We start from the raw sequence: 16,008 nt of genomic DNA on the forward strand, positions 1-16,008 counted from the left end.
AGCTCAGGTCATTTGGAAATGTTTAAAATTTCCCGAAATAAGGTGTTGTTCTTGTTTCTTTGAAAAGCTAGGACATTGTTATGCAACTTTAATAATCTTAAGACTTCGTGGCCTGAGAAACATTGTGTTTGATTCTGTAGCACAAGATTGAACGATCGAGCCTCTTCGTACTTGTCAAAAATCACCATCTTTCCTCATTCGGACAGGTTCAAAATGTTGATGTCTATTGTTGGAAAGCAAAGTCTGTATGTTGTAATATTGGAGCAACTTGAGTATTTAGCCTGGCATAGTGGATAAAGTGCCTACCTTCTAATCACAATATTGACGGGTTGAGTCTCTTTGTGATCGTTTAATTTCATTAGCTCAGCTAATTTGGAAATGTTCTTAGTTTCTGGAAATAAGGCTTTTTTCTTGTTGCATTGAAAAGCTCGGACATTGTTATTCAACTTTAATAATCAAAGACTGCAAGGCCTGAGAAATATTCTGTCTGATTCTGCATCGCAAGATGGAGTGATAGAGTGTCTTCCTACTTGTTAAATATCACTAGCTTTCCTCATTCGGACAGGTTCACAATTTTGATGTCTATTGTTGCAAAGCAAAATCTGTATGATGTCATATAGGTCTATATGATGTAGACTGCGTGGCCTAATGGATAAGGCGTCTGACTTCGAATCAGAAGATTGAGGGTTCGAGTCCCTTCGTGGTCGTTTAAATTGAATAGCTCAGGTCATTTGGAAATGTTTAAAATTTCCCGAAATAAGGTGTTGTTCTTGTTTCTTTGAAAAGCTAGGACATTGTTATGCAACTTTAATAATCTTAGGACTTCGAGGCCTGAGAAACATTGTGTTTGATTCTGTAGCACAAGATTGAAGGATCGAGTCTCTTCGTACTTGTCAAAAATCACCATCTTTCCTCATTCGGACAGGTTCAAAATGTTGATCTCTATTGTTGGAAAGCAAAGTCTGTATGTTGTAATATTGGAGCAACTTGAGTATTTAGCCTGGCATAGTGGATAAAGTGCCTACCTTCTAATCACAATATTGACGGGTTGAGTCTCTTTGTGATCGTTTAATTTCATTAGCTCAGCTAATTTGGAAATGTTCTTAGTTTCTCAAAATAAGTCTTTTTTCTTGTTGCATTGAAAAGCTCGGACATTGTTATTCAACTTTAATAATCAAAGACTGCAAGGCCTGAGAAATATTCTGTCTGATTCTGCATCGCAAGATGGAGTGATAGAGTGTCTTCCTACTTGTTAAATATCACTAGCTTTCCTCATTCGGACAGGTTCACAATTTTGATGTCTATTGTTGCAAAGCAAAATCTGTATGATGTCATATAGGTCTATATGATGTAGACTGCGTGGCCTAATGGATAAGGCGTCTGACTTCGAATCAGAAGATTGAGGGTTCGAGTCCCTTCGTGGTTGTTTAAATTGAATAGCTCAGGTCATTTGGAAATGTTTAAAATTTCCCGAAATAAGGTGTTGTTCTTGTTTCTTTGAAAAGCTAGGACATTGTTATGCAACTTTAATAATCTTAGGACTTCGAGGCCTGAGAAACATTGTGTTTGATTCTGTAGCACAAGATTGAACGATCGAGCCTCTTCGTACTTGTCAAAAATCACCATCTTTCCTCATTCGGACAGGTTCAAAATGTTGATGTCTATTGTTGGAAAGCAAAGTCTGTATGTTGTAATATTGGAGCAAGTTGAGTATTTAGCCTGGCATAGTGGATAAAGTGCCTACCTTCTAATCACAATTTTGACGGGTCGAGTCTCTTTGTGATCGTTTAATTTCATTAGCTCAGCTAATTTGGAAATGTTCTTAGTTTCTCGAAATAAGGCTTTTTTCTTGTTGCATTGAAAAGCTCGGACATTGTTATTCAACTTTAATAATCAAAGACTGCAAGGCCTGAGAAATATTCTGTCTGATTCTGCATCGCAAGATGGAGTGATAGAGTGTCTTCCTACTTGTTAAATATCACTAGCTTTCCTCATTCGGACAGGTTCACAATTTTGATGTCTATTGTTGCAAAGCAAAATCTGTATGATGTCATATAGGTCTATAGGAAGTAGACTGCGTGGCCTAATGGATAAGGCGTCAGACTTCGAATCACAAGATTGAGGGTTCGAGTCCCTTCGTGGTCGTTTAAATTGAATAGCTCAGGTCATTTGGAAATGTTTAAAATTTCCCGAAATAAGGTGTTGTTCTTGTTTCTTTGAAAAGCTAGGACATTGTTATGCAACTTTAATAATCTTAGGACTTCGAGGCCTGAGAAACATTGTGTTTGATTCTGTAGCACAAGATTGAAGGATCGAGTCTCTTCGTACTTGTCAAAAATCACCATCTTTCCTCATTCGGACAGGTTCAAAATGTTGATGTCTATTGTTGGAAAGCAAAGTCTGTATGTTGTAATATTGGAGCAAGTTGAGTATTTAGCCTGGCATAGTGGATAAAGTGCCTACCTTCTAATCACAATTTTGACGGGTCGAGTCTCTTTGTGATCGTTTAATTTCATTAGCTCAGCTAATTTGGAAATGTTCTTAGTTTCTCGAAATAAGGCTTTTTTCTTGTTGCATTGAAAAGCTCGGACATTGTTATTCAACTTTAATAATCAAAGACTGCAAGGCCTGAGAAATATTCTGTCTGATTCTGCATCGCAAGATGGAGTGATAGAGTGTCTTCCTACTTGTTAAATATCACTAGCTTTCCTCATTCGGACAGGTTCACAATTTTGATGTCTATTGTTGCAAAGCAAAATCTGTATGATGTCGTATAGGTCTATAGGAAGTAGACTGCGTGGCCTAATGGATAAGGCGTCAGACTTCGAATCACAAGATTGAGGGTTCGAGTCCCTTCGTGGTCGTTTAAATTGAATAGCTCAGGTCATTTGGAAATGTTTAAAATTTCCCGAAATAAGGTGTTGTTCTTGTTTCTTTGAAAAGCTAGGACATTGTTATGCAACTTTAATAATCTTAAGACTTCGAGGCCTGAGAAACATTGTGTTTGATTCTCTAGCACAAGATTGAACGATCGAGCCTCTTCGTACTTGTCAAAAATCACCATCTTTCCTCATTCGGACAGGTTCAAAATGTTGATGTCTATTGTTGGAAAGCAAAGTCTGTATGTTGTCATATTGGAGAAACTTGAGTAGTTAGCCTGGCATAGTGGAGAATGTGCCTACCTTCTAATCACAATATTGACGAGTCGAGGCTCTTTGTGATCGTTTAATTTCATTAGCTCAGCTAATTTGGAAATGTTCTTAGTTTCCCGAAATATGGCTTTGTTCTTGTTGCATTGAAAAGCTCGGACATTGTTATTCAACTTTAATAATCAAAGACTGCAAGGCCTGAGAAATATTCTGTCTGATTCTGCATCGCAAGATGGAGTGATAGAGTGTCTTCCTACTTGTTAAATATCACTAGCTTTCCTCATTCGGACAGGTTCACAATTTTGATGTCTATTGTTGCAAAGCAAAATCTGTATGATGTCATATAGGTCTATATGAAGTAGACTGCGTGGCCTAATGGATAAGGCGTCAGACTTCGAATCACAAGATTGAGGGTTCGAGTCCCTTCGTGGTCGTTTAAATTGAATAGCTCAGGTCATTTGGAAATGTTTAAAATTTCCCGAAATAAGGTGTTGTTCTTGTTTCTTTGAAAAGCTAGGACATTGTTATGCAACTTTAATAATCTTAAGACTTCGAGGCCTGAGAAACATTGTGTTTGATTCTCTAGCACAAGATTGAACGATCGAGCCTCTTCGTACTTGTCAAAAATCACCATCTTTCCTCATTCGGACAGGTTCAAAATGTTGATGTCTATTGTTGGAAAGCAAAGTCTGTATGTTGTCATATTGGAGAAACTTGAGTAGTTAGCCTGGCATAGTGGAGAATGTGCCTACCTTCTAATCACAATATTGACGAGTCGAGGCTCTTTGTGATCGTTTAATTTCATTAGCTCAGCTAATTTGGAAATGTTCTTAGTTTCCCGAAATATGGCTTTGTTCTTGTTGCATTGAAAAGCTCGGACATTGTTATTCAACTTTAATAATCAAAGACTGCAAGGCCTGAGAAATATTCTGTCTGATTCTGCATCGCAAGATGGAGTGATAGAGTGTCTTCCTACTTGTTAAATACCACTAGCTTTCCTCATTCGGACAGGTTCACAATTTTGATGTCTATTGTTGCAAAGCAAAATCTGTATGATGTCATATAGGTCTATATGATGTAGACTGCGTGGCCTAATGGATAAGGCGTCTGACTTCGAATCAGCAGATTGAGGGTTTGAGTTCCTTTGTGGTCGTTTAAATTGAATAGCTCAGGTCATTTGGAAATGTTAAAAATTTCCCGAAATAAGGTGTTGTTCTTGTTTCTTTGAAAAGCTAGGACATTGTTATGCAACTTTAATAATCTTAAGACTTCGTGGCCTGAGAAACATTGTGTTTGATTCTGTAGCACAAGATTGAACGATCGAGCCTCTTCGTACTTGTCAAAAATCACCATCTTTCCTCATTCGGACAGGTTCAAAATGTTGATGTCTATTGTTGGAAAGCAAAGTCTGTATGTTGTCATATTGGAGAAACTTGAGTAGTTAGCCTGGCATAGTGGAGAATGTGCCTACCTTCTAATCACAATATTGACGAGTCGAGGCTCTTTGTGATCGTTTAATTTCATTAGCTCAGCTAATTTGGAAATGTTCTTAGTTTCCCGAAATATGGCTTTGTTCTTGTTGCATTGAAAAGCTCGGACATTGTTATTCAACTTTAATAATCAAAGACTGCAAGGCCTGAGAAATATTCTGTCTGATTCTGCATCGCAAGATGGAGTGATAGAGTGTCTTCCTACTTGTTAAATACCACTAGCTTTCCTCATTCGGACAGGTTCACAATTTTGATGTCTATTGTTGCAAAGCAAAATCTGTATGATGTCATATAGGTCTATATGATGTAGACTGCGTGGCCTAATGGATAAGGCGTCTGACTTCGAATCAGCAGATTGAGGGTTTGAGTCCCTTTGTGGTCGTTTAAATTGAATAGCTCAGGTCATTTGGAAATGTTAAAAATTTCCCGAAATAAGGTGTTGTTCTTGTTTCTTTGAAAAGCTAGGACATTGTTATGCAACTTTAATAATCTTAAGACTTCGTGGCCTGAGAAACATTGTGTTTGATTCTGTAGCACAAGATTGAACGATCGAGCCTCTTCGTACTTGTCAAAAATCACCATCTTTCCTCATTCGGACAGGTTCAAAATGTTGATGTCTATTGTTGGAAAGCAAAGTCTGTATGTTGTCATATTGGAGAAACTTGAGTAGTTAGCCTGGCATAGTGGAGAATGTGCCTACCTTCTAATCACAATATTGACGGGTCGAGTCTCTTTGTGATCGTTTAATTTCATTAGCTCAGCTAATTTGGAAATGTTCTTAGTTTCTGGAAATAAGGCTTTTTTCTTGTTGCATTGAAAAGCTCGGACATTGTTATTCAACTTTAATAATCAAAGACGGCAAGGCCTGAGAAATATTCTGTCTGATTCTGCATCGCAAGATGGAGTGATAGAGTGTCTTCCTACTTGTTAAATACCACTAGCTTTCCTCATTCGGACAGGTTCACAATTTTGATGTCTATTGTTGCAAAGCAAAATCTGTATGATGTCATATAGGTCTATATGATGTAGACTGCGTGGCCTAATGGATAAGGCGTCTGACTTCGAATCAGCAGATTGAGGGTTTGAGTTCCTTTGTGGTCGTTTAAATTGAATAGCTCAGGTCATTTGGAAATGTTAAAAATTTCCCGAAATAAGGTGTTGTTCTTGTTTCTTTGAAAAGCTAGGACATTGTTATGCAACTTTAATAATCTTAAGACTTCGTGGCCTGAGAAACATTGTGTTTGATTCTGTAGCACAAGATTGAACGATCGAGCCTCTTCGTACTTGTCAAAAATCACCATCTTTCCTCATTCGGACAGGTTCAAAATGTTGATGTCTATTGTTGGAAAGCAAAGTCTGTATGTTGTCATATTGGAGAAACTTGAGTAGTTAGCCTGGCATAGTGGAGAATGTGCCTACCTTCTAATCACAATATTGACGGGTCGAGTCTCTTTGTGATCGTTTAATTTCATTAGCTCAGCTAATTTGGAAATGTTCTTAGTTTCTCGAAATAAGGCTTTTTTCTTGTTGCATTGAAAAGCTCGGACATTGTTATTCAACTTTAATAATCAAAGACGGCAAGGCCTGAGAAATATTCTGTCTGATTCTGCATCGCAAGATGGAGTGATAGAGTGTCTTCCTACTTGTTAAATATCACTAGCTTTCCTCATTCGGACAGGTTCACAATTTTGATGTCTATTGTTGCAAAGCAAAATCTGTATGATGTCATATAGGTCTATATGATGTAGACTGCGTGGCCTAATGGATAAGGCGTCTGACTTCGAATCAGAAGATTGAGGGTTCGAGTCCCTTCGTGGTCGTTTAAATTGAATAGCTCAGGTCATTTGGAAATGTTTAAAATTTCCCGAAATAAGGTGTTGTTCTTGTTTCTTTGAAAAGCTAGGACATTGTTATGCAACTTTAATAATCTTAGGACTTCGAGGCCTGAGAAACATTGTGTTTGATTCTGTAGCACAAGATTGAACGATCGAGCCTCTTCGTACTTGTCAAAAATCACCATCTTTCCTCATTCGGACAGGTTCAAAATGTTGATGTCTATTGTTGGAAAGCAAAGTCTGTATGTTGTAATATTGGAGCAACTTGAGTATTTAGCCTGGCATAGTGGATAAAGTGCCTACCTTCTAATCACAATATTGACGGGTTGAGTCTCTTTGTGATCGTTTAATTTCATTAGCTCAGCTAATTTGGAAATGTTCTTAGTTTCTCGAAATAAGGCTTTTTTCTTGTTGCATTGAAAAGCTCGGACATTGTTATTCAACTTTAATAATCAAAGACTGCAAGGCCTGAGAAATATTCTGTCTGATTCTGCATCGCAAGATGGAGTGATAGAGTGTCTTCCTACTTGTTAAATATCACTAGCTTTCCTCATTCGGACAGGTTCACAATTTTGATGTCTATTGTTGCAAAGCAAAATCTGTATGATGTCATATAGGTCTATATGATGTAGACTGCGTGGCCTAATGGATAAGGCGTCTGACTTCGAATCAGAAGATTGAGGGTTTGAGTCCCTTCGTGGTCGTTTAAATTGAATAGCTCAGGTCATTTGGAAATGTTTAAAATTTCCCGAAATAAGGTGTTGTTCTTGTTTCTTTGAAAAGCTAGGACATTGTTATGCAACTTTAATAATCTTAAGACTTCGAGGCCTGAGAAACATTGTGTTTGATTCTCTAGCACAAGATTGAACGATCGAGCCTCTTCGTACTTGTCAAAAATCACCATCTTTCCTCATTCGGACAGGTTCAAAATGTTGATGTCTATTGTTGGAAAGCAAAGTCTGTATGTTGTCATATTGGAGAAACTTGAGTAGTTAGCCTGGCATAGTGGAGAATGTGCCTACCTTCTAATCACAATATTGACGAGTCGAGGCTCTTTGTGATCGTTTAATTTCATTAGCTCAGCTAATTTGGAAATGTTCTTAGTTTCTCGAAATAAGGCTTTTTTCTTGTTGCATTGAAAAGCTCGGACATTGTTATTCAACTTTAATAATCAAAGACGGCAAGGCCTGAGAAATATTCTGTCTGATTCTGCATCGCAAGATGGAGTGATAGAGTGTCTTCCTACTTGTTAAATATCACTAGCTTTCCTCATTCGGACAGGTTCACAATTTTGATGTCTATTGTTGCAAAGCAAAATCTGTATGATGTCATATAGGTTTATATGATGTAGACTGCGTGGCCTAATGGATAAGGCGTCTGACTTCGAATCAGAAGATTGAGGGTTCGAGTCCCTTCGTGGTCGTTTAAATTGAATAGCTCAGGTCATTTGGAAATGTTTAAAATTTCCCGAAATAAGGTGTTGTTCTTGTTTCTTTGAAAAGCTAGGACATTGTTATGCAACTTTAATAATCTTAGGACTTCGAGGCCTGAGAAACATTGTGTTTGATTCTGTAGCACAAGATTGAAGGATCGAGTCTCTTCGTACTTGTCAAAAATCACCATCTTTCCTCATTCGGACAGGTTCAAAATGTTGATGTCTATTGTTGGAAAGCAAAGTCTGTATGTTGTAATATTGGAGCAACTTGAGTATTTAGCCTGGCATAGTGGAGAATGTGCCTACCTTCGAATCACAATATTGACGGGTTGAGTCTCTTTGTGATCGTTTAATTTCATTAGCTCAGCTAATTTGGAAATGTTCTTAGTTTCTCGAAATAAGGCTTTTTTCTTGTTGCATTGAAAAGCTCGGACATTGTTATTCAACTTTAATAATCAAAGACTGCAAGGCCTGAGAAATATTCTGTCTGATTCTGCATCGCAAGATGGAGTGATAGAGTGTCTTCCTACTTGTTAAATATCACTAGCTTTCCTCATTCGGACAGGTTCACAATTTTGATGTCTATTGTTGCAAAGCAAAATCTGTATGATGTCATATAGGTCTATATGATGTAGACTGCGTGGCCTAATGGATAAGGCGTCTGACTTCGAATCAGAAGATTGAGGGTTTGAGTCCCTTCGTGGTCGTTTAAATTGAATAGCTCAGGTCATTTGGAAATGTTTAAAATTTCCCGAAATAAGGTGTTGTTCTTGTTTCTTTGAAAAGCTAGGACATTGTTATGCAACTTTAATAATCTTAAGACTTCGAGGCCTGAGAAACATTGTGTTTGATTCTCTAGCACAAGATTGAACGATCGAGCCTCTTCGTACTTGTCAAAAATCACCATCTTTCCTCATTCGGACAGGTTCAAAATGTTGATGTCTATTGTTGGAAAGCAAAGTCTGTATGTTGTCATATTGGAGAAACTTGAGTAGTTAGCCTGGCATAGTGGAGAATGTGCCTACCTTCTAATCACAATATTGACGAGTCGAGGCTCTTTGTGATCGTTTAATTTCATTAGCTCAGCTAATTTGGAAATGTTCTTAGTTTCCCGAAATATGGCTTTGTTCTTGTTGCATTGAAAAGCTCGGACATTGTTATTCAACTTTAATAATCAAAGACTGCAAGGCCTGAGAAATATTCTGTCTGATTCTGCATCGCAAGATGGAGTGATAGAGTGTCTTCCTACTTGTTAAATACCACTAGCTTTCCTCATTCGGACAGGTTCACAATTTTGATGTCTATTGTTGCAAAGCAAAATCTGTATGATGTCATATAGGTCTGTATGATGTAGACTGCGTGGCCTAATGGATAAGGCGTCTGACTTCGAATCAGCAGATTGAGGGTTTGAGTTCCTTCGTGGTCGTTTAAATTGAATAGCTCAGGTCATTTGGAAATGTTTAAAATTTCCCGAAATAAGGAGTTGTTCTTGTTTCTTTGAAAAGCTAGGACATTGTTATGCAACTTTAATAATCTTAAGACTTCGTGGCCTGAGAAACATTGTGTTTGATTCTGTAGCACAAGATTGAACGATCGAGCCTCTTCGTACTTGTCAAAAATCACCATCTTTCCTCATTCGGACAGGTTCAAAATGTTGATGTCTATTGTTGGAAAGCAAAGTCTGTATGTTGTCATATTGGAGAAACTTGAGTAGTTAGCCTGGCATAGTGGAGAATGTGCCTACCTTCTAATCACAATATTGACGGGTCGAGTCTCTTTGTGATCGTTTAATTTCATTAGCTCAGCTAATTTGGAAATGTTCTTAGTTTCCCGAAATAAGGCTTTGTTCTTGTTGCATTGAAAAGCTCGGACATTGTTATTCAACTTTAATAATCAAAGACTGCAAGGCCTGAGAAATATTCTGTCTGATTCTGCATCGCAAGATGGAGTGATAGAGTGTCTTCGTACTTGTTAAATATCACTAGCTTTCCTCATTCGGACAGGTTCACAGTTTTGATGTCTATTGTTGCAAAGCAAAATCTGTATGATGTCATATAGGTCCATATGATGTAGACTGCGTGGCCTAATGGATAAGGCGTCTGACTTCAAATCAGAAGATTGAGGGATCGAGTCCCTTCGTGGTCGTATAAATTGAACAGCTCAGATCATTTGGAAATGTTTAAAATTTCCCGAAATAAGGTGTTGTTCTTCTTTCTTTGAAAAGCTAGGACATTGTTATGCAACTTTAATAATCTTAAGACTTCGTGGCATGAGAAACATTGTGTTTGATTCTGTAGCACAAGATTGAACGATCGAGCCTCTTCGTACTTGTCAAAAATCACCATCTTTCCTCATTCGGACAGGTTCAAAATGTTGATGTCTATTGTTGGAAAGCAAAGTCTGTATGTTGTCATATTGGAGAAACTTGAGTAGTTAGCCTGGCATAGTGGAGAATGTGCCTACCTTCTAATCACAATATTGACGGGTCGAGGCTCTTTGTGATCGTTTAATTTCATTAGCTCAGCTAATTTGGAAATGTTCTTAGTTTCCCGAAATATGGCTTTGTTCTTGTTGCATTGAAAAGCTCGGACATTGTTATTCAACTTTAATAATCAAAGACTGCAAGGCCTGAGAAATATTCTGTCTGATTCTGCATCGCAAGATGGAGTGATAGAGTGTCTTCCTACTTGTTAAATATCACTAGCTTTCCTCATTCGGACAGGTTCACAATTTTGATGTCTATTGTTGCAAAGCAAAATCTGTATGATGTCATATAGGTCTATATGATGTAGACTGCGTGGCCTAATGGATAAGGCGTCTGACTTCGAATCAGAAGATTGAGAGTTCGAGTCCCTTCGTGGTCGTTTAAATTGAATAGCTCAGGTCATTTGGAAGTGTTTAAAATTTCCCGAAATAAGGTGTTGTTCTTGTTTCTTTGAAAAGCTAGGACATTGTTATGCAACTTTAATAATCTTAAGACTTCGAGGCCTGAGAAACATTGTGTTTGATTCTCTAGCACAAGATTGAACGATCGAGCGTCTTCGTACTTGTCAAAAATCACCATCTTTCCTCATTCGGACAGGTTCAAAATGTTGATGTCTATTGTTGGAAAGCAAAGTCTGTATGTTGTCATATTGGAGAAACTTGAGTAGTTAGCCTGGCATAGTGGAGAATGTGCCTACCTTCTAATCACAATATTGACGAGTCGAGGCTCTTTGTGATCGTTTAATTTCATTAGCTCAGCTAATTTGGAAATGTTCTTAGTTTCCCGAAATATGGCTTTGTTCTTGTTGCATTGAAAAGCTCGGACATTGTTATTCAACTTTAATAATCAAAGACTGCAAGGCCTGAGAAATATTCTGTCTGATTCTGCATCGCAAGATGGAGTGATAGAGTGTCTTCCTACTTGTTAAATATCACTAGCTTTCCTCATTCGGACAGGTTCACAATTTTGATGTCTATTGTTGCAATGCAAAATCTGTATGATGTCATATAGGTCTATATGATGTAGACTGCGTGGCCTAATGGATAAGGCGTCTGACTTCGAATCAGCAGATTGAGGGTTCGAGTTCCTTCGTGGTCGTTTAAATTGAATAGCTCAGGTCATTTGGAAATGTTTAAAATTTCCCGAAATAAGGTGTTGTTCTTGTTTCTTTGAAAAGCTAGGACATTGTTATGCAACTTTAATAATCTTAAGACTTCGTGGCCTGAGAAACATTGTGTTTGATTCTGTAGCACAAGATTGAACGATCGAGCCTCTTCGTACTTGTCAAAAATCACCATCTTTCCTCATTCGGACAGGTTCACAATTTTGATGTCTATTGTTGCAAAGCAAAATCTGTATGATGTCATATAGGTCTATATGATGTAGACTACGTGGCCTAATGGATAAGGCGTCTGACTTCGAATCAGAATATTGAGGGTTCGAGTCCCTTCGTGGTTGTTTAAATTGAATAGCTCAGGTCATTTGGAAATGTTTAAAATTTCCTGAAATAAGGTGTTGTTCTTGTTTCTTTGAAAAGCTAGGACATTTTTATGCAACTTTAATAATCTTAGGACTTCGAGGCCTGAGAAACATTGTGTTTGATTCTGTAGCACAAGATTGAAGGATCGAGTCTCTTCGTACTTGTCAAAAATCACCATCTTTCCTCATTCGGACAGGTTCAAAATGTTGATGTCTATTGTTGGAAAGCAAAGTCTGTATGTTGTAATATTGGAGCAACTTGAGTATTTAGCCTGGCATAGTGGATAAAGTGCCTACCGTCTAATCACAATATTGACGGGTCGAGTCTCTTTGTGATCGTTTAATTTCATTAGCTCAGCTAATTTGGAAATGTTCTTAGTTTCTCGAAATAAGGCTTTTTTTCTTGTTGCATTGAAAAGCTCGGACATTGTTATTCAACTTTAATAATCAAAGACGGCAAGGCCTGAGAAATATTCTGTCTGATTCTGCATCGCAAGATGGAGTGATAGAGTGTCTTCCTACTTGTTAAATATCACTAGCTTTCCTCATTCGGACAGGTTCACAATTTTGATGTCTATTGTTGCAAAGCAAAATCTGTATGATGTCATATAGGTCTATATGATGTAGACTGCGTGGCCTAATGGATAAGGCGTCTGACTTCGAATCAGAAAATTGAGGGTTCGAGTCCTTTCGTGGTCGTTTAAATTGAATAGCTCAGGTCATTTGGAAATGTTTAAAATTTCCCGAAATAAGGATTTGTTCTTGTTTCTTTGAAAAGCTAGGACATTGTTATGCAACTTTAATAATCTTAGGACTTCGAGGCCTGAGAAACATTGTGTTTGATTCTGTAGCACAAGATTGAAGCATCGAGTCTCTTCGTACTTGTCAAAAATCACCATCTTTCCTCATTCGGACAGGTTCAAAATGTTGATGTCTATTGTTGGAAAGCAAAGTCTGTATGTTGTAATATTGGAGCAACTTGAGTATTTAGCCTGGCATAGTGGATAAAGTGCCTACCTTCTAATCACAATATTGACGAGTCGAGGCTCTTTGTGATCGTTTAATTTCATTAGCTCAGCTAATTAGGAAATGTTCTTAGTTTTCCGAAATAAGGCTTTGTTCTTGTTGCATTGAAAAGCTCGGACATTGTTATTCAACTTTAATAATCAAAGACTGCAAGGCCTGAGAAATATTCTGTCTGATTCTGCATCGCAAGATGGAGTGATAGAGTGTCTTCCTACTTGTTAAATATCACTAGCTTTCCTCATTCGGACAGGTTCACAATTTTGATGTCTATTGTTGCAAAGCAAAATCTGTATGATGTCATATAGGTCTATATGATATAGACTGAGTGGCCTAATGGATAAGGCGTCTGACTTCGAATCAGAAGATTGAGGGTTCGAGTCCCTTCGTGGTCGTTTAAATTGAATAGCTCAGGTCATTTGGAAATGTTAAAAATTTCCCGAAATAAGGTGTTGTTCTTGTTTCTTTGAAAAGCTAGGACATTGTTATGCAACTTTAATAATCTTAGGACTTCGAGGCCTGAGAAACATTGTGTTTGATTCTGTAGCACAAGATTGAAGGATCGAGTCTCTTCGTACTTGTCAAAAATCACCATCTTTCATCATTCGGACAGGTTCAAAATGTTGATATCTATTGTTGGAAAGCAAAGTCTGTATGTTGTCATATTGGAGCAACTTGAGTATTTAGCCTGGCATAGTGGATAAAGTGCCTACCTTCGAATCACAATATTGACTGGTTGAGTCTCTTTGTGATCGTTTCATTTCATTAGCTCAGCTAATTTGGAAATGTTCTTAGTTTCTCGAAATAAGGCTTTTTTCTTGTTGCATTGAAAAGCTCGGACATTGTTATTCAACATTAATAATCAAAGACTGCAAGGCCTGAGAAATATTCTGTCTGATTCTGCATCGCAAGATGGAGTGATAGAGTGTCTTCGTACTTGTTAAATATCACTAGCTTTCCTCATTCGGACAGGTTCACAATTTTGATGTCTATTGTTGCAAAGCAAAATCTGTATGATGTCATATAGGTCAATATGATGTAGACTGCGTGGCCTAATGGATAAGGCGTCTGACTTTGAATCAGAAGATTGAGGGTTCGAGTACCTTCGTGGTTGTTTAAATTGAATAGCTCAGGTCATTTGGAAATGTTTAAAATTTCCCGAAATAAGGTGTTGTTCTTGTTTCTTTGAAAAGCTAGGACATTGTTATGCAACTTTAATAATCTTAAGACTTCGTGGCCTGAGAAACATTGTGTTTGATTCTGTAGCACAAGATTGAACGATCGAGCCTCTTCCTACTTGTCAAAAATCACCATCTTTCCTCATTCGGACAGGTTCACAATTTTGATGTCTATTGTTGCAAAGCAAAATCTGTATGATGTCATATAGGTCTATATGATGTAGACTACGTGGCCTAATGGATAAGGCGTCTGACTTCGAATCAGAAGATTGAGGGTTCGAGTCCCTTCGTGGTCGTTTAAATTGAATAGCTCAGGTCATTTGGAAATGTTTAAAATTTCCTGAAATAAGGTGTTGTTCTTGTTTCTTTGAAAAGCTAGGACATTGTTATGCAACTTTAATAATCTTAGGACTTCGAGGCCTGAGAAACATTGTGTTTGATTCTGTAGCACAAGATTGAAGGATCGAGTCTCTTCGTACTTGTCAAAAATTACCATCTTTCCTCATTCGGACAGGTTCAAAATGTTGATGTCTATTGTTGGAAAGCAAAGTCTGTATGTTGTAATATTGGAGCAACTTGAGTATTTAGCCTGGCATAGTGGATAAAGTGCCTACCTTCTAATCACAATATTGACGGGTCAAGTCTCTTTGTGATCGTTTAATTTCATTAGCTCAGCTAATTTGGAAATGTTCTTAGTTTCTCGAAATAAGGCTTTTTTCTTGTTGCATTGAAAAGCTCGGACATTGTTATTCAACTTTAATAATCAAAGACGGCAAGGCCTGAGAAATATTCTGTCTGATTCTGCATCGCAAGATGGAGTGATAGAGTGTCTTCCTACTTGTTAAATATCACTAGCTTTCCTCATTCGGACAGGTTCACAATTTTGATGTCTATTGTTGCAAAGCAAAATCTGTATGATGTCATATAGGTCTATATGATATAGACTGAGTGGCCTAATGGATAAGGCGTCTGACTTCGAATCAGAAGATTGAGGGTTCGAGTCCCTTCGTGGTCGTTTAAATTGAATAGCTCAGGTCATTTGGAAATGTTAAAAATTTCCCGAAATAAGGTGTTGTTCTTGTTTCTTTGAAAAGCTAGGACATTGTTATGCAACTTTAATAATCTTAGGACTTCGAGGCCTGAGAAACATTGTGTTTGATTCTGTAGCACAAGATTGAAGGATCGAGTCTCTTCGTACTTGTCAAAAATCACCATCTTTCATCATTCGGACAGGTTCAAAATGTTGATATCTATTGTTGGAAAGCAAAGTCTGTATGTTGTAATATTGGAGCAACTTGAGTATTTAGCCTGGCATAGTGGATAAAGTGCCTACCTTCTAATCACAATATTGACGGGTCGAGTCTCTTTGTGATCGTTTCATTTCATTAGCTCAGCTAATTTGGAAATGTTCTTAGTTTCTCGAAATAAGGCTTTTTTCTTGTTGCATTGAAAAGCTCGGACATTGTTATTCAACATTAATAATCAAAGACTGCAAGGCCTGAGAAATATTCTGTCTGATTCTGCATCGCAAGATGGAGTGATAGAGTGTCTTCCTACTTGTTAAATATCACTAGCTTTCCTCATTCGGACAGGTTCACAATTTTGATGTCTATTGTTGCAAAGCAAAATCTGTATGATGTCATATAGGTCAATATGATGTAGACTGCGTGGCCTAATGGATAAGGCGTCTGACTTTGAATCAGAAGATTGAGGGTTCGAGTACCTTCGTGGTTGTTTAAATTGAATAGCTCAGGTCATTTGGAAATGTTTAAAATTTCCCGAAATAAGGTGTTGTTCTTGTTTCTTTGAAAAGCTAGGACATTGTTATGCAACTTTAATAATCTTAAGACTTCGTGGCCTGAGAAACATTGTGTTTGATTCTGTAGCACAAGATTGAACGATCGAGCCTCTTCCTACTTGTCAAAAATCACCAT

General features: G+C 37.7%; 12 non-coding genes across 12 annotated transcripts; all 12 read left to right on the plus strand.

Moving 5' to 3' along the window:
* Nucleotides 1–634: 634 nt before the first annotated feature.
* trnar-ucg (transfer RNA arginine (anticodon UCG)) lies at nucleotides 635–707 on the plus strand. The gene has a single exon. It is a non-coding gene; the product is annotated as a tRNA-Arg (tRNA).
* Nucleotides 708–1,353: 646 nt separating this feature from the next.
* trnar-ucg (transfer RNA arginine (anticodon UCG)) lies at nucleotides 1,354–1,426 on the plus strand. Its single transcript has one exon. It is a non-coding gene; the product is annotated as a tRNA-Arg (tRNA).
* A 4,960-nt stretch (nucleotides 1,427–6,386) lies between these two features.
* trnar-ucg (transfer RNA arginine (anticodon UCG)) lies at nucleotides 6,387–6,459 on the plus strand. The gene has a single exon. It is a non-coding gene; the product is annotated as a tRNA-Arg (tRNA).
* A 646-nt stretch (nucleotides 6,460–7,105) lies between these two features.
* Nucleotides 7,106–7,178, plus strand: trnar-ucg (transfer RNA arginine (anticodon UCG)). The gene has a single exon. It is a non-coding gene; the product is annotated as a tRNA-Arg (tRNA).
* Nucleotides 7,179–7,824: 646 nt separating this feature from the next.
* Nucleotides 7,825–7,897, plus strand: trnar-ucg (transfer RNA arginine (anticodon UCG)). The gene has a single exon. It is a non-coding gene; the product is annotated as a tRNA-Arg (tRNA).
* Nucleotides 7,898–8,543: 646 nt separating this feature from the next.
* Nucleotides 8,544–8,616, plus strand: trnar-ucg (transfer RNA arginine (anticodon UCG)). The gene has a single exon. It is a non-coding gene; the product is annotated as a tRNA-Arg (tRNA).
* A 2,084-nt stretch (nucleotides 8,617–10,700) lies between these two features.
* On the plus strand, nucleotides 10,701–10,773 carry trnar-ucg (transfer RNA arginine (anticodon UCG)). The gene has a single exon. It is a non-coding gene; the product is annotated as a tRNA-Arg (tRNA).
* A 1,006-nt stretch (nucleotides 10,774–11,779) lies between these two features.
* trnar-ucg (transfer RNA arginine (anticodon UCG)) lies at nucleotides 11,780–11,852 on the plus strand. Its single transcript has one exon. It is a non-coding gene; the product is annotated as a tRNA-Arg (tRNA).
* A 647-nt stretch (nucleotides 11,853–12,499) lies between these two features.
* Nucleotides 12,500–12,572, plus strand: trnar-ucg (transfer RNA arginine (anticodon UCG)). Its single transcript has one exon. It is a non-coding gene; the product is annotated as a tRNA-Arg (tRNA).
* Nucleotides 12,573–13,218: 646 nt separating this feature from the next.
* trnar-ucg (transfer RNA arginine (anticodon UCG)) lies at nucleotides 13,219–13,291 on the plus strand. The gene has a single exon. It is a non-coding gene; the product is annotated as a tRNA-Arg (tRNA).
* Nucleotides 13,292–14,297: 1,006 nt separating this feature from the next.
* On the plus strand, nucleotides 14,298–14,370 carry trnar-ucg (transfer RNA arginine (anticodon UCG)). Its single transcript has one exon. It is a non-coding gene; the product is annotated as a tRNA-Arg (tRNA).
* A 646-nt stretch (nucleotides 14,371–15,016) lies between these two features.
* On the plus strand, nucleotides 15,017–15,089 carry trnar-ucg (transfer RNA arginine (anticodon UCG)). Its single transcript has one exon. It is a non-coding gene; the product is annotated as a tRNA-Arg (tRNA).
* Nucleotides 15,090–16,008: the final 919 nt, after the last annotated feature.

This window comes from Salmo salar, chromosome ssa01 (genome assembly GCF_905237065.1).
Source record: "Salmo salar chromosome ssa01, Ssal_v3.1, whole genome shotgun sequence".
Classification (NCBI taxonomy): domain Eukaryota; kingdom Metazoa; phylum Chordata; class Actinopteri; order Salmoniformes; family Salmonidae; genus Salmo; species Salmo salar.